The sequence below is a fragment of the Aquarana catesbeiana genome, linkage group LG05 (assembly GCF_042186555.1).
Source record: "Aquarana catesbeiana isolate 2022-GZ linkage group LG05, ASM4218655v1, whole genome shotgun sequence".
Taxonomy (NCBI): Eukaryota; Metazoa; Chordata; class Amphibia; order Anura; family Ranidae; genus Aquarana; species Aquarana catesbeiana.
The window spans coordinates 465,564,178-465,586,934 of record NC_133328.1 but is presented as its reverse complement, the minus strand read 5'-3'; the positions used below and the strand labels follow the sequence as shown (position 1 = coordinate 465,586,934).

At 46.6% G+C, this 22,757-nt stretch overlaps 1 protein-coding gene and 1 long non-coding RNA gene across 8 annotated transcripts in view; one reads left to right on the top strand and one right to left on the bottom strand.

Annotated features, from left to right (window-relative positions):
* The window catches only part of LOC141145081 (uncharacterized), a 136,464-nt gene extending 120,050 nt beyond the window's left edge, over positions 1-16,414 (top strand). The window contains exon 5 of the long non-coding RNA XR_012244509.1: positions 16,074-16,414. This is a non-coding gene — a long non-coding RNA (uncharacterized lncRNA). The remainder of the gene's footprint in view (positions 1-16,073) is intronic.
* DLGAP1 (DLG associated protein 1) overlaps positions 1-22,757 on the bottom strand; it is an 834,809-nt gene that overhangs the window by 308,402 nt on the left and 503,650 nt on the right. The window lies entirely within an intron of this gene.

The window sequence follows — 22,757 nt, the reverse complement described above, 5'->3', positions numbered from 1 at the left end:
GATCCAAAAAACTATGTGATAATAAATGGCTTCATGTGATTGCTATCCTTAAATAAAAGACAGTTTTTTGGCATGATCAGTCATATTTTCAATATTAATGCCAAAATTTCACAATTTCTGCCTGGGTATGCAAACATTTGAGCACGACTGTAAGTCAAGAGAATTTATGCAGTTAGTGATTGTGCTGTTTTATTTTATACAACCAGATAGGGGGGGGGGGGGGTCAGGAACATCAGATTCTCACATGCTACACCAAAGATGACACTGCCCTTTCAAGGCCAGCAAGCCCAAGAATAAGCATGGAATAATTCCACATATACTTGTAGGTTGACATGGTGTGTTTTTTACTAATCAAAGGGTATAAAAAAGCCAATGCTATTTTTATTAAATTTGAATGTATTCCAAATTTTCCTCAATTGTAATACTGAACAATGTCTTTATTTAAACAAAAGTCTTGAGTGTCTTGCAAACATAATTGAAACACCTGACTAATCCCTTGGTGTGAGATTCATCCACTACCTTTTATTCTGCTATATGCGCCTCAAACAAAACATAAGAGATCTTCTAATTCAGGAACACTTCCTGGGGGGAGTGAATAATAGTTCTGATTTGATCCAAGAACTCGCTAAGTATGAGCCTGAACCACATGCTTGACAGATGCTGATCAGATAATGTGCACCTTCAGCACCACAATTAACCTTGGTGTATTTTTTCCAGCAATGGTAAGGTATTATATGTATCCCCTTTCTAGAATGGCATTTATCATTTTTATTTTCTGCTCACTGGATCCAAAGTTTAAAAAAAATCTGATCTGCAGTATAGTACATGTGTTTAATATACATTGCATTAAAAGAAACATATGGCAATGAAAAAAACAAACATACATATTCAACAAGGTGGATAGAGTACTGCTCGATTTTCTGTGAGCAGAGAGTCGGTGACTGCCTGGCTCTTTGCTCTGCCCCTCCAGCACCCACTGGAGCGCCAGGCTTTGGAGAGGGCAGGAATGGCACGCTTGGCGGCTGTTTCAGCTGCCAGTCCAGGCATCTGGGCAGTGGCGGCCTGTCCATTAAGGGCGCACAGGTGCCGCCCCCTCTAACACACCACCCCCCTATATGAGCAATTGATCGATTCATGCAGGGCCGTCTTTAACGCAGGGCAAAAGGGGCAGCTGCCCTGGGCCCTGTCATTGCTGTGGGGCCCAAAGCAGCTGCCACTTAAGCCCTGCGCTGCCCGCAGTTTTTGCGGAGTAGCGGGGGGAGCCGATCCCCCCTGCTCTCCCAAGCGGCTACATTCATTATACAGGAGAGCGGGACAGCTGCGGGCTTCATGTGTTTGAGCCCGCTCGTCCCGCTTCTCCCTCTGTCAGGAGCTGCGGACCCTAGTCAATGACAGAGCGAGAGCGGCGCTCTGTGTTCCTCCCGCCCCCACCCCCGCCTGGCAGACCTGTGTAGCACACAGCCGAGTGAAGTTTTCTGGCTGTGTGCTGGGTCTGATAGGCTGGGACTGTGTTCCGCCGTGTGATCAGGTAAGAAAGAACAAGGTGAAGAGAAGGGGAAGAGGATTCATTTGTTCAGACTGCAGAGAATTGCTGGTACAGAGGTGGACATGGGGGGTACAGAAGTGAGAAGACATGGTAGGTACAGAGGTGGACATAGGGGGGGGTACAGAGGTGGACATGAGGGGGGGTACAGAGGTGGACATGGGGGGTACAGAGATGGACATGGGGGATACAGAGGTGGACATGGGGGGTACAGAAGTGAGAAGACATGGTAGGTACAGAGGTGGACATGGGGGGGGGGTACAGAGGTGGACATGGGGGGGGGGTACAGAGGTGGACATGGGGGGGGGTACAGAGGTGGACATGGGGGGTACAGAAGTGAGAAGACATGGTAGGTACAGAGGTGGACATAGGGGGGGTACAGAGGTGGACATGGGGGGTACAGAGATGGACATGGGGGGTACAGAGGTGGACATGGGGGGTACAGAGGTGGACATGGGGGGGTACAGAGATGGACATGGGGGTACAGAGATGGACATGGGGGGTACAGAGATGGACATGGGGGGGGTACAGGGGTGGACATGGGGGGGTGCAGAGGTGGACATGGACATGGGGGGTAGAGAGGTGGACATGGGGGGTAGAGAGGTGGACATGGGGGGGTACAGAGGTGGACATGGGGGGTACAGAGGTGGACATGGGGGGGTACAGAGATGGACATGGGGGGTACAGAGGTGGACATGGGGGGTACAGAGATGGACATGGGGGGTACAGAGATGGACATGGGGGGTACAGGGGTGGACATGGGGGGGTACAGGGATGGACATGGGGGGTACAGAGGTGGACATGGGGGGTACAGAGGTGGACATGGGGGGTACAGAGGTGGAAGGGGTACAGAGATGGACATGGGGGGTACAGAGGTGGACATGGGGGGTACAGAGATGGACATGGGGGGTACAGAGGTGGACATGGGGGGTACAGAGATGGACATGGGGGGTACAGAGGTGGACATGGGGGGTACAGAAGTGAGAAGACATGGTAGGTACAGAGGTGGACATGGGGGGGGGGTACAGAGATGGACATGGGGGGTACAGAGATGGACATGGGGGGTACAGAGATGGACATGGGGGTATGGAGGTGAACAGAGGCGGTGGGGGGGTACAGAGGTGAACATGGATGGGGGGTACTACAGAGGTGGATAGGGGGTACAAAGGTGGACATGGGGGGGGTACAGAGGTGGACGGAAAGATAAAGAAGTGAACGTGGATGGGGGTACAGAGCTGAACACAGAGGTGGATGTGGGGTACAAAGGTGGATGGAAAGATATAGAGGTGGACATGGGGGGGGGGGTACAGAGGTGGATGGGGGATACAGAAGTGAGCTGTGGATGGGGGGGGGGGAGAGGTAGACAGGGGGTACAGAGGTGAGCTGTGGATAGAGGGGTACAGAGGTGAGCTGTGGATAGAGGGGTACAGAGGTGAGCTGTGGATAGAGGGGTACAGAGGTGAGCTGTGTATGGGGGGGGGGACAGAGATAGACAGGGAATACAGAAGTGAGCTGTGGATGAGGAAGCAGAGGTAAGCAAAGTGATGTGCAGAGGTGACCAATAGATAGTTACTTTGCGGGAGGGAGGAGGATATGCAAGTACTGCCCCTTGTGCTGATTTTTTTCTGTGCCCTGTATGATACAAACACCTCAAAGTACACCCCCCAATCCCCGTGTGTCATCCTGGACTCCTATCTCCCCCCTTCCCCCATTATCTTGAACTCCCCCATCTCTCCCCCCCCCAATCATCCTGGACTCCCATATCTCCCCCCCACCCATCATCCTGGACTTCTCTATCTCTTCCCCCCATCATTATTATTATTATACAGGATTTATATAGCGCCAACAGTTTGTGCAGCGCTTTACAACATGAGGGCAGACAGTACAAGTAGAATACAATGCAATACATACGTTTATGTGTTTGTTTTGTTTTTTCGAATGTTGGGGCGGAGAGACAATTTGCATGGGGGGCCCAAGAATTTTTTTTGCCCAGGGCCCAATCAATAGTAAAGACGGCCCTGGATTCATGCATAGCATGAATCTATCAATGGCCGCTGCGATCCCCCCCTATTCATGCATCCGGCCCCTTTCAGGATGCCGGGCACATGAATTTCAGTGGCGGGGTTTTTTTTTAAACACCTGATTAGAGCCATAGGTTCTAATAGGCTTCAAAATAGGGTGGACTCGGAGCGCAGAGCACTGTACTCGGAACACACCCAGGTGTGTTAGAAAAGTAAATAAATATTTGCTTTTCTAACACTGAACCACCTCTCCGCCAATCAAGAATGGCAGTTTTGATACCCGTCATCTAATTGGCTAAAGGGACAGGCGATCCTATTGAACGCCTAGCAGGAGGAAAGAAGAGACACACAGTGGAAGCATGGAGGACACAGGAGTCGCCGCCTGACCCACAGCTTGCCAGCTGCCTGACCCACTGCCCATCCCACAGCTCGCTGCTGTCACCCACTGCCTGGCCCGCCACCCAGATGGGGTACTTGCTGGTCAGACAATGAGCGAGCGGGCGGGGTGCTGGTTAAATGCTGCCGGGGGGTCATAGTGGCTGCAATTGATGGGCACAGTGGCTGCATTTGATGGGCACATTGGCTGCGTTTGATGGCACAGTGGCTGCATTTGATGGGCATAGTGGCTGCATTTGATGGGCACAGTGGCTGCATTTAATGGGCACAGTGGCTGTAATTGATGAAACAGTGACTGCAATTGATGGCACAGTGGCTGCAATTGATGGGAACAGTGGCTGCAATTGATGGGAACAGTGGCTGCAATTGATGGGCACAGTGGCTGCATTTGATGGGCACAGTGACTGCATTTGATGGGAACAGTGGCTGCAATTGATGGGCACTATGATGCTGTAATTGATGTTTTTTTTCAGTATGTTGCAGAATTAGTTTAGTTTGCGCCCCCCCAAATTTTTTTAGCACCAGCCGCCACTGTATTAAAGTCAAGATTGTTCCAGAGCCTGGACCGGCTGAATAATGTCAGCTGACAGTGGACTTTAGCCAGCTGTCTGCTGAAAACGGGTCACAGGAATGAAGAAGTAAGTGCACTCCTGTGACACACAGGAGAGGTAAGGCCAAAAAAGCTTTGGTCATGGAAAGCTGCAAAATATGTGCTAACACACCTTTTTCTAATCCTCTAGCTCAGTGTCAACTGGTAATGCGGTCCTTTGGAGCCCAGGATTGTTAATAAAGGGCAGAAGGCTTTCAAAAGCTTCTGGCTGTTTTAATATAGCACGTGATTCCAATAATTCAGTGAATTTAAAATTAAAAGTTTGTTGCCCTCCTAAGTGAACAGTAATGGGATCCAAAGGAGCCAGGAGCTGCTAATTGCACTGTTAAGTACCAAAAGCACCAGACATCACTATTATTGTTCTACATGCTTGTGCCTTCGAATAATAAAAATGTTCCCCAATATGTGAAATAGAAAATCAATTCCTTACTAGTCTACTACTGTGCCCCAGCATTCACTTCTTGACCTCCAGGCAGAGAGTGAATTAACTCAAAGGATTTTACTGTCAAACCACAATCCCACAATTAGTTGCATTTATTACTAACAAGAATTTTCACTGTTAATTGCAGTTAAGGTAAAGGACCGACAGGAGGGACAGACATTTTACCCCACAGTGCAAAAAACAAATTCAGTAATTCACACAGTTATTTCTTTGGATCTATTTAGCAGGAGTCAACATACTTAAAATGTTTTTTAATCTAATTTTTAAAATAGATGCCAGATTCCAATATTTTTTTACTCCAGATTTCCCCCTTACTTTCTGTCTTAGTGACAAAGTTTTGGCTGGAGTTACACTTTAACCACTTGACAACTGGGCACTTAAACCCCCTTCCTAACCAGACCAATTTTCAGCTTTCGGTGCTCTCACATTTTGAATACAATTACTCAGTCATGCAACACTGTACCCATATGAAATTTTCGTCCTTTTGTTCACACAAATAGCGCTTTCTTTTGGTGGTATTTGATCACCTCTGGGTTTTTTATTTTCTGTGCTATAAATGAAAAAAGACCAAAAATTTTGTAAAAAAATGCATTTTTCTTCATTTGTATTATAAAATTTTGCAAATAAGTAATTTTTCTTCATAAATTAGGGCCAAAATTTATACTGCTACATATCTTTGGTAAACATAACCCAAATTAGTGGATATTATTTAGTCTGTGTGAAAGTTATAGAGTCTACAAGCTATGGTGCCAATCACTGAAAATTGATCACATCTGATCACACCTGATGTACTGAGGCCTATCTCATTTCTTGAGACCCTAACAAGCCAGGAAAGTACAAATACCCACAAAATGACCCCTTTTTGAAAAGTAGACATTCCAAGGTATTTAGTAAGAGGCATGGTGAGTTTTTTGAAGTTGTTATATTTTCCCACAATTCTTTGCAAAATGAAGATTTTTTTTATTTTTATTTTTTTTCACACCAAATTGTCATCATAACAGGTTATTTCTCTCACATGGCATGTACATTACACAAATGACACCCCAAAATATATTTTGCTACTCCTTCTGAGTATGGGGATACCACATGTGTGAGACTTTTACACAACCTGACCACATACAGAGGCGCAACATTGAAGTAGCACATTCAGGCGTTCTAGGAGCATAAATTACACATCTAATCTCTCAACCACCTATTACACTTTTGAAGGCCCTGGAGCACCAGGACAATGGAAATGCCCACAAAGTGACCCCATTTTGGAAAGCAAACACCCCAACGTATAATCTATGAGGCATAATGAGTCTTTTGAATGGATAATTTTTTTCCAGAAGTTTTTGGAAAATGTGGAAAAAAATGAAAATGTATATTTTTTTACACAAAGTTGTCCATTTCTAAGATATTTCCAACACATAGCATGTACATAGCAAAAATGACACCCCAAAATATATTCTGCTACTCCTGAGTATGGCGATACCACATGTGTGAGACTTTTACACAGCCTGGCCACATACAGAGGGCCCAACATTGAAGTAGCACATTCAGGCGTTCTAGGAGCATAAATTACACATCTAATTTCCTTACAATCTATCACATTTTTGAAGGCTCTTCATATTTCTAACACATAGCATGAACATACCAAGAATTACACCCTAAAATACATTCTGCTGAGCAAAGGGTAAACAAAAGATTACCTGTGGTTTTAGTAGTGCAGTTGTCCACAGAAGGAGAGCCCTGATCCAGGCAGCAGGCAGGGACGTGGTCAGCGACAGTGAATGAAATAGTCCAGGCAGCAGGCAAGAATATTGTCCATAGTACAGGCAGGGATACTGTCCTTATACAGTCCAGGGTCAGTGCAAGTAGAGACATTGCCAGCAGTGCCAAAATATTGGTCCTGGTAGTAAGCAGGAACATGGTCCAAGTAGCAGGCCAGGAAAGAATGGGGACAAGGGTAGAGGCTTCTCCCACCCAAATCTCTTTGAAGCCTCCGAGTCTCCAGACCCTAAATCTGGGAATGAGAAAACTAAAAAATTAGTTTTCTTCATCCAAAAAAACATTTCTGGAGCCCCTCACATATGTGAGACCCCTGTGTTCCCACTAGCATAGCAGGGTAAATGATCAGTCCAAGAGGCAGGCAAAAAACGTGGTCAAACAGTCCAGGGTCAGTTCCAGAGCAGGCAGAGGTAGGTACAATTTAGCGTTAGGCAGAAGCTTGGTCGTATAACAGGCCAGGGTCAGTTCCGGAGAAGGCAGAGGTAGGTACAGTTTTAGTGTTAGGCAGAAGCTTGGTCGTATAACAGGCCAGGGTCGGTTCCAGATAAGGCTGAGTTAAGTCAGGTTCAGTGCAGTGGCATAAGGGGTGTGGAGGAAAATGACAGGAAATGAGAATTACGTTTACCATACTTCCCTAATAATGTAGAGAAGTATGGTAACGGCGGAAACATTCACCTATACAGAGGCCTGGTGGGAAGGACAATCGGGACAATAATACGTGGTGTCTCTTCTAATTCCTCTTCTGGAGCACACCCGGCATTTCTTCTGACGTCTGTGGCCTGTTTCACGGGGGGGATTTTGTCAGGAAAGTGGCGTTCGTGGAGTCTGCTCACGGAATCAGAGCGAATATTTTCTGGTGGGCTTTCAGGGTACAAAAGGGAGGAGATTACTTGTTCCTGGTATTGCAGATAGGATACGGGGGTCTCAGTAGATTTTTGGTAAATAACATAAGTGTTATACATGGCTAAACTGAAAAAATAAATGGACACTTTTTTATACCAATGACAGGATTTTCTTGTGGGAAGGTAGGGTTCAATCATCTGATCGTTGAAGTCCACTCCCTCCATAAACAAATTATAATGATAAACACAAGCAGGTTTCTGGACTGGGCCGTTTCTTCTTGGGACTTCCACGTAGGTGTCATTATGGATTGTCGTGAGCATGTGGACGTTTCGTCTGTCCCTCCACTTGACAGCCAATATGTCATAAACCAGATGTGACCAGAACTGTGTGACTGCGACAGAGTGAACCAGACATAAATAGGTGAAAGTAAGTTTATTAAGGAAAATGCATATGTGAACACACCACCAATACAGAGTGAACAACCAAACAATCAGTGATATAAAACCAACCAGCATATGTAGCAAGAGGGAGTACCAGAATCGTAGTCAAGCCAGGCCGGAGTCATAAACAGGGAATCAGTAGCTGGGAAGGGAGATAAACAGGACAAGAGAGGATGGATGGATCACAGGAGGGACGGGTCAGGTACAAGGCTCAGGGTCCAGGGTTCAGGTAACAGACAGGAAACAGGATCAACAGGTTCCAGGAATCAGGCTTCAAGTTCAGGCTTAGGAATCAGGAATAAGGTTCAGGAATCAGGTATCAGAGTAACAGGATGCAGGTCAGGGCTCAAGGACAATACCAGGGCAACATAAGTCTACAATTGCTGGGTATTTATACTGCAGCTCTGCTAATTAAGGTCAGGTGATACCTGCTCCATACTGCCAGGATTCCTTAGCTGGTGGACACCAGTACTGCGGCCCAAAGGTGACAGAATACTTGCAGGAAAGAGCAGCTCCAAACTGCCAGGAGACACCTGCTGGTGGACCTCAATACTGCACGCCAAATGATCGATATTACCAGCGGAGAAGACCTTTCCTGACAGTACCCCCCCCTCGAAGGAGCGACCTCCGGACGCTCCAACTAGCCGTTGCTGGGGAACGTCCATGGTGTCCAGCCGGGCAGCGGGCACCTCAAGCTGAGCAGCAAGCAGTGGCACATCAGGCTGGGTAGCGGACAGGAACACACCAGGCTGGGCAGCGGGCAGGAACACACCAGGCTGGCCAGTGGATAGGAACACACCAGGCTGGCCAGTGGACAGGAACACACCAGGCTGGGCAGCGGACAGGAACACACCAGGCTGGGCAGCGGACAGGAACACACCAGGCTGGGCAGCGGACAGGAACACACCAGGCTGGGCAGCGGACAGGAACACACCAGGCTGGGCAGCGGACAGGAACACACCAGGCTGGGCAGCAGACAGGAACACACCAGGCTGGGCAGCGGACAGGAACACTTCAAGCTGGGCAGCGGACAGGAACACTTCAAGCTGGGCAGCGGACAGGAGCACTTCAAGCTGGGCAGCGGACAGGAGCACTTCAAGCTGGGCAGCGGACAGGAGCACTTCAAGCTGGGCAGTGGACAGGAGCAAGAGCAGCTCCAAACTGCCAGGAGACACCTGCTGGTGGACCTCAATACTGCACGCCAAATGATCGATATTACCAGCGGAGAAGACCTTTCCTGACAGTACCCCCCCTCGACGGAGCGACCTCCGGACGCTCCAACTAGCCGCTGCTGGGGAAAGTCCATGGTGTCCAGCCGGGCAGCGGGCACCTCAAGCTGAGCAGCAAGCAGTGGCACATCAGGCTGGGTAGCGGACAGGAACACACCAGGCTGGGCAGCGGGCAGGAACACACCAGGCTGGCCAGCGGACAGGAACACACCAGGCTGGCCAGCGGAGAGAAACACACCAGGCTGGGCAGCGGACAGGAACACACCAGGCTGGGCAGCGGACAGGAACACACCAGGCTTGGCAGCGGACAAGAACACACCAGGCTGGGCAGCGGACAGGAACACACCAGGCTGGGCAGCGGACAGGAACACACCAGGCTGGGCAGCGGACAGGAACACACCAGGCTGGGCAGCGGACAGGAACACACCAGGCTGGGCAGCGGACAGGAACACACCAGGCTGGGCAGCAGACAGGAACACACCAGGCTGGGCAGCAGACAGGAACACACCAGGCTGGGCAGCAGACAGGAGCACTTCAAGCTGGGCAGCGGACAGGAGCACTTCAAGCTGGGCAGCGGACAAGAGCACTTCAAGCTAGGCAGCGGACAGGAGCAATTCCAGCTGGGCAGCGGACAGGAGCACTTCAAGCTGGGCAGCGGACAGGAGCACTTCAAGCTGGGCAGCGGGCACTTCAAGCTGGGCAGCGGACAGGAGCACTTCAAGCTGGGCAGCGGGCACTTCAAGCTGGGCAGTGGGCACGGGCACTTCAAGCTGGGCAGCGGGCACGGGCACTTCAAGCTGGGCAGCAGGCATGGGCACTTCAAGCTGGGCAGCAGGCACGGGCACTTCAAGCTGGGCAGCAGGCTCGGGCACTTCAACCTGAGCAGCAGGCACAGGCACTTCAAGCTGGGCAGCAGGCATGGGCACTTCAAGCTGGGCAGCAGGCACATCAGGCTTGGCAGCAGGCATGGGCACTTCAAGCTGGGCAGCAGGCACGGGCACTTCAAGCTGGGCAGCAGGCACGGGCACTTCAAGCTGGGCAGCAGGCAGATCAGGCTTGGCAGCAGGCATGGGCACTTCAAGCTGGGAAGCAGGCACGGGCACTTCAAGCTGGGCAGCAGGCATGGGCACTCCAAGCTGGGCAGCAGGCACGGGCACTCCAAGCTGGGCAGCAGGCACGGACACTCCAAGCTGGGCAGCAGGCACGGACACTCCAAGCTGGGCAGCAGGCACGGACACTTCAAGCTGGGCAGCAGGCACGGGCACTTCAAGCTGGGCAGCAGGCACATCAGGCTTGGCAGCAGGCATGGGCACTTCAAGCTGGGCAGCAGGCACGGGCACTCCAGGCTGGGCAGCAGGCACGGGCACTTCAAGCTGGGCAGCAGGCACGGGCACTTCAAGCTGAGCAGCAGGCACGGGCACTTCAAGCTGGGCAGCAGGCACATCAGGCTTGGCAGCAGGCATGGGCACTTCAAGCTGGGAAGCAGGCACGGGCACTCCAAGCTGGGAAGCAGGCACAGGCACTCCAAGCTGGGCATCAGGCACGGACACTTCAAGCTGGGCAGCAGGCACATCAGGCTTGGCAGCAGGCATGGGCACTTCAAGCTGGGCAGCAGGCACGGGCACTCCAAGCTGGGCAGCAGGCATGGGCACTTCAAGCTGGGAAGCAGGCACGGGCACTCCAAGCTGGGAAGCAGGCACAGGCACTCCAAGCTGGGCATCAGGCACGGACACTTCAAGCTGGGCAGCAGGCACATCAGGCTTGGCAGCAGGCATGGGCACTTCAAGCTGGGCAGCAGGCACGGGCACTCCAAGCTGGGCAGCAGGCATGGGCACTCCAAGCTGGGCAGCAGGCACGGGCACTCCAAGCTGGGCAGCAGGTACATCAGACTGGGCAGCAGGCACGGGCACTTCAAGCTGGAAAGTAGGCACTGGCACCTCCAGTTGGAACACTGGCATCTCCAGCTGGAACACTGGCACCCCCGGCTGGAACACTGGCCTCTCAGGCTGGAACACTGGCACCTCCGGCAGGAACACTGGCACCTCCGGCAGGAACACTTGCACCTCAGGCTGGATCACTGGCACCTCAGGCTGGATCACTGGCACCTCAGGCTGGAAGGCGGGTACCAGGACATCGAACTGGATAACAGGCACTGGGATGTCAGACTGGATTGCAAGCACTGGGACATCAGACTGGATTGGATTAGCTGGTGCGGAAGCAGGTTGGGTTACTGGCAGGATCATCTTGGTTGTAAAAAACATTTGTTTTTTTCTTTGGCTTAGTCACTGAATCTCTGTAGGTGAGGGGTGCAGCAGACTGGAGAGGAGGATTGGGATATAGTAGAGAAGAGGTAACAGTAGCTGGGGGAAGTTCCTGTGGGTTTGTAGGCAGCTGAGAAGAGGCATGTGGGTTGAATGCAGGATAGATACAGGGAGCAGAGACCGGACATGAGTATTTGGTTGGAAGCAGCGTATACTGAGCTGCAACTGAGGTTGACATGGGTGATGGGGAAACATACATTTGGGTAGGCTGGTGTTTGGTGGCAGAGGTGGTTTGTTTGGCTGGAGCTGCTTGCTCCATGTCAGACCATGCTGAAAGTATAGGTTGTACAAACTGTGCTTTTAAAACTCCCTGTCTAACAAAAGACTGAGCAGACACAATGCACTCAGCAATAACCTGTGGGGAACAGGCTGAGTAGTGCTCACAAAAATCGGCTGGATCATCTTCAAAAAGCCACTCTAGGGATACAACCTGATTCATATCAAAAGGAGGAGTGAAATAATCACGGCCCTCTGGAATACAGGGCAGGGCCAGCTCAGTACAGATCTTGATCAAAGGCTCCACCTCCCCAAACAATATAGAACCCTGATCGACCAGGGAATGAGCTAAATGTATAGTTGCAAACAACTGGTCACTAGACCATCCTTTCAAAGCCTGGCGGCAATAATCACCACTTTCAGATGCCAGCAGAGAAAAATAAATAACCTCATCGGCATTCATGTTTGCAACCAAACTGAGTCAAAAATGGTTCCCCTGTGCAGCCACTTCCAGTCAGGGATGGCCCTGGTATTCTGTCATATACCAGATGTGACCAGAACTGTGTGACTGCGACAGAGTGAACCAGACATAAATAGGTGAAAGTAAGTTTATTAAGGAAAATGCATATGTGAACACACCACCAATACAGAGTGAACAACCAAACAATCAGTGATATAAAACCAACCAGCATATGTAGCAAGAGGGAGTACCAGAATTGTAGTCAAGCCAGGCCGGGGTCATAAACAGGGAAACAGTAGCTGGCAAGGGAGATAAACAGGACAAGAGAGGATGGATGGATCACAGGAGGGACGGGTCAGGTACAAGGTTCAGGGTCCAGGGCCCAGGGTTCAGGTAACAGACAGGAAACAGGATCAACAGGTTCCAGGAATCAGGCTTCAAGTTCAGGCTTAGGAATCAGGTTCGGGAATCAGAGTAACAGGATGCAGGTCGGGGCTCAAGGACAATACCAGGGCAACATAAGTCTGCAATTGCTGGGTATTTATACTGCAGCTCTGCTAATTAAGGTCAGGTGATACCTGTCTGCAGAGGGGAATACCTGCTCCATACTGCCAGGATTCCTCTGCTGGTGGACGCCAGTACTGAGGCCCAAAGGCGACAGAATACTTGCAGGAAAGAGCAGCTCCAAACTGCCAGGAGACACCTGCAGGTGGACCTCAATACTGCACGCCAAATGATCGATATTACCAGCGGAGAAGACTTTTCCTGACACGATAGCTCCTGGTTCCGCAAAGACACCGTATCCCCTCGGCGTAGCCTTTCATTGACCAGTTTTTGCGGGAAGCCTTTTCTATTGGTTCTTACGGTACCACATGCTGGGGTGTCCCTCCGGTGAAGATTGCGGAAGAGGGGCAAGCTAGTATAAAAATTATCCACATAAAGGTGGTACCCCTTTCCAAAGAGTGGATAAACAAGCTCCCAGACAACTTTGCCGCTGGTTCCAATATATTCTGGACATTCAGGGGGATGCAGTTGGGTGTCCTTCCCTTCGTACACCCGGAAGGCGTAAATGTACCCCATGGCTCGGTCGCAAAGTTTATACATTTTAACCCCATATCGGGCCCTTTTGCTGGGGATAAACTGTTTGATGCCAAGCCTGCCTGTAAATTTTACAAGGGACTCATCAGCAGAAATATTCTGGTCGGGGGTATATAGCTGGGGAAATTTTTCAGAGAAATAATTCAGGAGTGGCCGAATTTTGAATAATTTGTCAAAGGCTGGGTCATTTCGGGGAGGGCACTGGGTGTTGTCATTGTAGTGGAGGAAGCGCAAAATCATAAGGTATCTTGATCTTGGCATTATCGAAGAGAAGAGTGGCATGTAGTGTATGGGGTTAGTTGACCAATATGAGTACATTTCGTTTTTTTTGTGAGACCCATTGTAAAAGTTAGGCCTAAGAAAATTTTAAATTCCGCTATGGTAAGCTCTCTCCACTCAAAGGGACGGGCATAACTAGAGCCAGGGTTACTTACTATGTACTGCTGTGCATAGAGATTGCACTGGGCCACAATGGACGATAGTAAGTCTTCGGTGAAAATCAAATAAAAAAAATCAAGCATGACAAAATCATCGGTGTTCACCTGGACACCTGGCTGGGCGGTAAAAGGGGGGATATTTGCTGCTCCAGAATTAGGGGGAAGCCACAGGGGGTTTTGAAGGGCATAGAGAAGGCTGGCATGGCCTCTATCCCTTTGGGGCTGAGATGACACCCTACTGGTGCCTGGCCTTTGTTGCAGTGGCTCTTCGCTTGAGGTGGATGGCACTGCGCTTGAGGTGGACGGCACTGCCCTCGAGGTGGACTGCTCTCGAGGTGGTAGTAGGCTGCTGCTCCACGCCAGAACGCCTTCTTTTCACGGGCACACGTTCCTCTTCTGATTCTGTATCAGACCCGCTGCTTGTCACGGGTTCATAGGCTGAATCCGAATCGGACAGAGAATCAGAGAGCTCCCCGCTGCTCTCATCGGTCATGCTGAGACGCTGGTAGGCCTCCTCCACCGTAAATAATTTTTTTGCCATACTGGTAGCTGGTGAGGTTGATGTGGCGCAGATGAGCACAGGTGGCACTGGTGTGCACTGTAGTGGCACTGGTGTGGCTCTGGCTGCATTGGTGTGGCTCTGGCTGCACTGATGTGGCTATGGTGGGCACAGGTGGCACTGGTGGGCACAGGTGGCACTGGTGGCACTGGTGGGCACAGGTGGCACTGATGTGGCACTGATGGGCACAGGTGGCACTGATGGGCACAGGAGGTACTGGTAGGGCACAGGTGGCACTGGTGTGCACTGTAGTGGCACTGGTGTGGCTCTGGTTGCACTGGTGTGGCTCTGGTGGCACAGAGGTGGCACTGGTGGGCACAGGCGGCACTGGTGGGCACTGGCGGCACTGATGTGGTACTGCAGTGGTGCAGATGAGCACAAGTGGCACTGATGGGCACAGGTGGCACTGATGGGCACAGGTGGCACTGGTGTGGCACTGGTGTGCACTGTAGTAGCACTGGTGTGGCTCTGGTGGCACAGAGGTGGCACAGGTGGTACAGATGGCACAGATCAGATGTGGCACAGATGGCACTTGTGGCACAGATGACACTGTTGTGGCACTGTTGGGCACTGCTGTGGCACTGTTGGGCACTGATATAAGGTAAAAGACTCACAGTTTGGCACCGTAAAGCTCTCCTCTCCTCTTACGCTGCATCGGTGTAAGGAGAGGAGAGCAATGAACTTCTCATGACCCTGCTGCACAGCCTTTGTTGACATTTGTGATCGCTCCATCATTGGATGGAGCGATCACATGGTAAAGGGCCGCTGTCATTGGCCCTTTACCGCGATCCGTGTTGCGCCGTGTCCCGTGAACCCGGCGAACACGGATGTTCCCATGTGCGCGCCCGGGGGGCGCGCAGGACCATTTCTCCGGGAGGTCGTCATAGTACGCCCTCCCAGAGTTATCCAACCGCCCTGCAGCCGACATTCGGCTATGGGCCGGTTGGTAAGTGGTTAATAATGGCTTTGATTGGAAAGTCTGTGTCTATGGAGGCAGGCAGCAATTTTAATCTGTCAAGCCATGGTACAATAGTAAGGATTGGCTTACTAAAGCCAAATAGACTTTTTGCTTTGCAATTTTCCACAGAGCTTAGTGAATGAGGTTAAGCTCTGCTGACTTCAACCATCCAATCATGTGCAAGCAAAAATGCTTCTTCATATCATTCACTAAGCTCTGGAGAAAAAACCTTTGCAAAGTGAAATGTCCCATACAGCCTATTCGCTTTTCAGTAAATCAACCCTAAAGCGTTATGATGGGTGGCATTTCCCCGACACATGAATATATGCAAATGGGCATCTATGCTATTAGAAATGCAGGTAGAGCTGTTAACAGTGGAAATCCCCCCTTTTTTAGGTGAGCGTTTTCTCTAAATTAAGGATGGATAATAGAGAGTTTCTTTGATCTAAAGGCTTGATATACTTGTGTATAATGTGAGTGATATGAATATATATGTGTATCTCATCCTTTATCTGATTTGTTGTGTAGTCCCCTCTGTAAGGTTCCCTGCAGCCGCAAGAGATGGATAGAGAAAGATCTCTTCCTCCCCCACCCCCTTTTTTGTTTGGTCTTTTGCCTTTTCCTCTTGATGGTCAGGATTTATATGTGGCTTTCAGACAAAGAATTTTGTGTATATGTTTGCCTATGTACTACTGTAACGTTATTTCATGATCTGTTTTTACATTTTTAGAACTTATGTAAATTCTTGCAAGAAATATGTCACATGCGAATATAGAGTCCTGAAGAAGCGGTTGGTGATGCAAAACGTGCTGACCATGTGACATGAACATATGGAAGAAGAAAATTTCTCTCTTTTATGATATGTGATGAATTTTGTTTCTTATACCCATCTGTTGGGAGATTTTATGCTACGTTCATAATAAATGATGACAGTTTAGAACCTGTAGTTTCTACCTATTACAGCCATACTAGATCACCTGTTAGTGTTGTTTCTCTTTTTGGAAATCACTTGTCATAATACATAAGGGGTTCTTAGTCAGTCATATCCTAAAACCACTGCCCTACCTACCTGTCACCTATGATCATGCTACTGAAATTATGCAATGAAGTCTCTTTTTTTTCTTTCAAAAGTAAAACTAAAAGGAGCTTTGAAGAGTAAAAGGATGCTGATTCTGTTCTTTAAATTGTATGAAACAAATAATACCTAATTGCATCCCCCCCACACCATTTATTTGATCATGATCCGATTCAGAGGCATATGCATTTATCTAGCGCATACACTAGACCATAAATTTGAAATAAATTTTTTCATGTATATACATTCATCTCCTATGTTCCATAACTCTATATGGCAGAAAGTGCACTGCGTGCAAGTAAAGGGACCTGACTTTATTTAGATCACTGATTCATAGGCTACCAGATTGCCTAGTTTATGATGTTTAGCCATCAATTGCTGCTAATACTTTGAACAAACAGTAAACTTTCCACACAAACGTAGGAAAGAAACACCCCTAAAGTGTAATTCCACTTCGGTGAAAGCATATATCATTATTAAATGATAGATTGTAAGCTCTTCTGAGCAGGGACCTCTTAATCCTTTTGTATTTTATTGTATTGTAACTGTATTGTTTCCTTGTATATTGTAAAGCGATGCGTAAACTGTTGGCGCTATATAAATTCTGTATAGTAATATTATGTTTTATCCAATAATTGGGTATTATATTGTGTTTGTGTGTACTAAAATTAATTTAAGTATATTAATATTTTTCCTAAAAATATTGTGTGACATAAAAAATTGAAACATCCACCATTTTATCATATGGAGCCCCTGATTTCAGAAAATATATAATGTTTGGAGGTTCTAAGTAATTTTCTAGCAAAGAATAATTATTTTAAGATGTATGTGAGAGATTAAAAAATGCCATTGTAAACAAGCTGTTAAATAAGTAGTAACTTTGAGTATACTTTAAAAAAGATGTTGGTGATTAAGTTGATTTTAATTCAACTCTCCTGGATTAATATGATTTATATTACTGTTACTATTTTAATATATTACTATCACTACACACATAAAGTTAAAACATTACCCACAATGAGAGCCATTTCATTTTCCAGGATCAGTCTGGACATTTTCTTATAGCATAAGCTGGAATCCCTTGTGAGATGTGTAAAAAACACTTTCAGTTTGAAAATAAGCTTATATTATTCATTACACAGTCCCAAAAATCATATTTAATTAAAGAATATATCATGCTTCCAGCAGCACAACCTAGCTCCTGTATATGAAATGTCTTCATGTTCTACATATATAAAGACACCAATAATAATATATAGCAAAGATGTTTATTGTTTAACTTGAACTTTCATTGATTATACAGTAGGTCATCTAATTACATCATCATTTTTCTATACAGTTATACATTTAGGTAATAACTGAAAGTAAACATACTTTTACAGAAAAATCTATTTTTGCTTGACAATCCTAACATTCTTAAAAATTAATTCAGCAATGCTTTATCGCATTGGCAATATACAATTTTCTATAAACCTACCTAATCTTCTTAGTACCTCCTACACTTCAAGTAGGGGTAAAAGTATGCAAATCAGAACCCCACAAGTATCCCTTTACATTTCAAAGCATGCTAGATGGCACAAGAGTACAAGTTCCCAACAGGATTGGTGAACATGAGATATCTGATGAGTGTTTATTTTACTGTAGACATCAACATAAGACAACTTCCTTTTCTTTTATTGCAAAAAAACTGTCATGCTTTGACAAGCAAAAACCTGTAAATAGATGAGCAGTTTGCAAACTTAAAGGGGCTGTTACTGTTTAAAGAAATTAAATAGGAAATCACAATCTTCCCTGAACCTTTGTTATTGTTTTATTCAGATAAACTTGATTTCTACCATGGAAGAACTGATTTAGCTAAGATAATATAGCCCGCTTTCTTCAAATCTGGTCCAGATGGCACCTCTACAAATACCCTACTGCATATCGCCACCTTATGCACCCAATACCCCAATCTGTAGCACCCTCTCCCTTACTGTACTAACTAAAATGAGACAAAACCCACTCAATCGACACACGTGGCTGATTGCAACTTAGAAAATGTTTGGGTGTACAGGATGATTCATGTAGAAGTGTTGGGGCCTTTTCCTCCCTCAGGAGTACCATCCTCTAACCCTACTTCCCCATCCCTTTCTTAGCTTCGTTTTACATGCACCTCTTGGTTTTGCTACCATTATGATCCCAGAGATCCAATATTTCACCCTCCTCCTCCTCTTTCACTTTCTTCACTTCCTTCCCTTCCCACATCCACTACCTTCCCTTTCCACATAAATGGCTCATGGCCCTTATAACTACTGACTCCTCCTCTTCTTACTTCCACATTCTCCACCCTAAAACCTTTACCCCTTTTCCTTCCAGGTAGTATCCTGATATCCCCTAACAGACTCTCACACACACTGAACGCCAGCCCTTTCCACTGGTGTAACCCTCTCTGAAGGCCCTGGTAAAAAAGTAACAAAGAACGTATAAACAACCTAAGCTTTATTTTTGCCTCAAAATAGTTTCACTTCTAAAAGCTGAAGTCTTAGCGTACCGTGCACTTTATATTTCAGTCTTTTTATTAAGGTTTCAAGTAACAAACAGGCTACCTTATAAAGGGAAAGATAACAAAATAACAGAGTAGGCACTGTTAGGCACTTGGAATTTGATCACGGTTAAGACACATAGAAAAAGTCTTGAGTGTAATCCCTCTAGGGGTGTACACCCAAGAATCAGTTAAGGCAGTTAAGCGATAAAATTGCATATGGGATCAAGTAATAGTGAATTAAAGGTCCACATTCAATTGTGAAAATGTACCAAGTGACCACATGAAATTGTATAGATAACAGGAAAAGTTATCATTGTTAGAAAGAAGAAAAAGGAAAAAGAAAATGTAGAGTGTCATTAAGGTAATCTCCGGAACACACTACACCTTATCAAGATAGCGAATCCATGGCTGCCACGTTTTATAAAATTTTCATTGAGTATTGATGAGAAAAGGTGACAATTTATCATTGATCATTATCCAGTTCAGTTTATGCTTGACATATTCAAAGGATATTGTTGGTTAATTACAACATTTAGCTATGGCAATTCTGACTGATAGAAACATGTAGGTTATCAATTTTTATTTACATTTAGATGTTTCTATATCAAGTTTTTCATACAGTCTACTTTAGCTCATCTTTGTTAACTTTTGGACCTTGGGGATTGCTATTCCTGTCATACTATCCCTATACCCCTTCTTATTTTATCCTCTGTACTGTATTCAACATACTGCTCGGTAATTTAAAATGAGAAAAAATCAGTAAAAAATAATTTGAAAGGAAAAAAAAATAATGCCATCCCTGTAATTAAAGCTATTTATGTTTATCTGTCAATCTGCCCACGCTCTAGATATAAATACAAGTGCTGCGCTTATCTCAAATGAAAATAACAACATGTACATGAATGATAGTGAACAGTAACAGTAAAGAAAAACTATATACTAATATGCAATAAGGTGAACAGTGTCCATCAATGACAAGCTGAGTGTTGAAAACAATAAAAAGTCCTCATCACAGCGGAGGTCTTCAGATGTGCTCCATTATACAAACCCATTCCACATGTGTGCCAAATGTGAAGACTTACCAGAAAGGCATGACACCTAATATTAAGTGGTCAAACTGCGTTTGTTGTATATAACCGTAACACTACCTGTATGGGTCTAGGGTTTCACCACTTCCCCTGCCAATTCCTCTCTGCAGACCACACAATATGTAAAGAGAAAGAAAGAGCTACAAGCTCCCAATAGTATAAATACCAATAGGTGAAATTTATTAAAAACTCACACGGTGTACTGCATCAGATCGCTATAAAATTGCAATGTCCCAGGATCCGCATGTGTGAATGACATCACGATGCTCGACTCTTCCCTAATGCATTTAGTCAAATATGATTTAATCGGGGAAAAAATGTAATAGAAAATTATTTGGAAGAAAAAAAAAGCCGCCCCTGCAATTAAACACAATTTATATATGTCTATTAATCTGCCCATACTGCCAAACTCGGCTGGGATGAGGTTCCAAGCTTTTTTTTCCTTGAGGGTCAGATGGTGGTGTTCCTCATATGGGTTGTGGTTTTCTCCGCTGGCCCCCTCACCACTGCAACATACAGTAGTGACCAGTAGGGGCCAGTGAAGAGAAAGCACGTAGCACAATGAGGTCCAGGCATTTGACACACCTTAATGTGTGCCAGATACTGGGGATCTTTCAGGATGCCTAGATATTGAATGCAGGGAACTTTGGTAAAGCAAACTATGGGACAGGAAAGTATTACATTTAAATACATTTTTAACAAAGATGGCTAAAATAGCAACAGCAAACAGTTTAGTTTATGTTATTATAAGTTATGTTATTATAAGTAGCTAAAACTAACTGAAGAGTATTTAATCATTTTCAAAGCAGATTTCCAGCTTACAGTATATGTATTTTTATTCTTTGATTGAGTGGGAGTGGGTTGCAAAAGCCCAGTTTTTGTTGCTGCCTATAAAACAATTGTTTTGCTTTCATTTTTTGTAAGTGAATCTGCTCTGGGTTTATTGAATCATGTTTGAAATTTGCAAACCTCAAACTTACCACCAAATCACATAGAAGTCTTTAGATACTACATTCTGGCCATTTTCAAGGCTATTAGGAAAGCTGGGCATTGCCATGGGGGACATTTAACATAGCAAAAAAATGACCGAGCGGGACATAAAAAAACAACAATTCTTTAAATCACATGCTTGGAGGAGTCTTTAAAGTGGATGTAAACCCAATGTCATCCTTTCTAAACTACTCCCATAGGGGTTATCTATAAGGATATACATGCCTCCTGCATGTACCTTTACCTGTCAAATGTCTTACCTCTGCCTGTTATTAGACCCGAAAAACAGCATATTCTGTGTGGAACAGACAATCCTTGCAGAGCTGCTGAAGAAAGGAATGGGAGGGAATTAAAAAATACTGCATGTCTCTTAGGCTAGTGCACGAGATGTAAATCACCTGTCACTCACAGCAAGTGGAGGATTTGACAAAGTTTTTCTCAGTTTGTCAAGAGTTATCTCACTGAACATCCCCGGCTGGGGGGAGGTGGAGGGCCGGGTAGTCCCTCAAGGGAGACTGCACCGAAGAAAGGGGGTGATGGGGGGAGAGGCACTAATTAGCAATATTTTTAGGAAGCGAGCAGAGTTGGAGGGGAGGGACCGGGAGGTCTGGGGTGGGGCCGGGAACGTGAGCCCATTGGGCATCTGGCAACGGGGTGGCATCGGGAGGATGCCGACCGGGACCATATATTGGAACAAAGAGGGGGTCTGCCCGGCCTTTTTGTGAGTCCTTCGTTCCAGACATGGGGGGAGGTGGGGTGGTGGAGGGAGGGGGGGTTCAAGGTTTGGGGATTTTGGAGGGTATGGGGAGGGTTTTTTTTTTCTCTCCCTTTGCTCTTTCTCTCCTACCCCTGTAGGTGTCTTGGTGTCTCCCCATATGAGGTGGCATCTCGGATCGGTCAGACGCACTTACCAGGGTGAGGTATGGGGGTTGTGAATTTGGTTACATATAATGTGAGGGGATTAAATACAGGGAAAAAAGGTATACATTAAATAAGGATTTGCAGTTCTTGGGAGCAAATGTGGCGTGCCTCCAGGAGACTTATGTTACGCATGTGTCAGGGAGGGGGTTAGCGTCATATTAGTTTCCAAAGTGGTTCTATGGGGACACAGGATCAACACATTCTAGGGGGGTGGCGATTGGATTTGATAAAACGATGATGTTTGTAGAAGGTGGGCGTCTGGCTGATCCAGAGGGAAGGTATCTCTTTATAAAAGGGAAACTGTTCAATATGATGTGTACAATAGCAAATATCTATGTCCCAAATAGAGACCCTCGATAATTTTTTTTTTTTTTTTGAAGAAGAAAGTATTGAAAAAACTTGAAGCTTTTAAAGAAGGCAAACTGATGATTGCAGGGGACTTAAATTGGAGCATGGATCCACGTATAGATTCCTCAGGAGGTACCCCTAGATTTACGGCTCAGAGGTATGAGGCATTTAAAAAATGGCTTATGAATTTTCAGCTGCTTGACGCATGGAGGATTAGCCATCCAAAGAAGCGAGACTATACATATTATTCTCCTGCGCATAAGTCATATTCAAGAATTGATATCCTGATAGAACACCAGTTAGCCCCATGCAGGCCGCTGAAATTAAAGCCATCACCTTGTCCAACCACGCTCCGGTTAGAGTCAGACTGGAGATAACTAGGACTGTCCCAAATAGTAAAATAGAACAAGAATTGAAAGTGTATTTTGAGAACAAATGACACAATGGAAATTTCTGGGGCCACCCTCT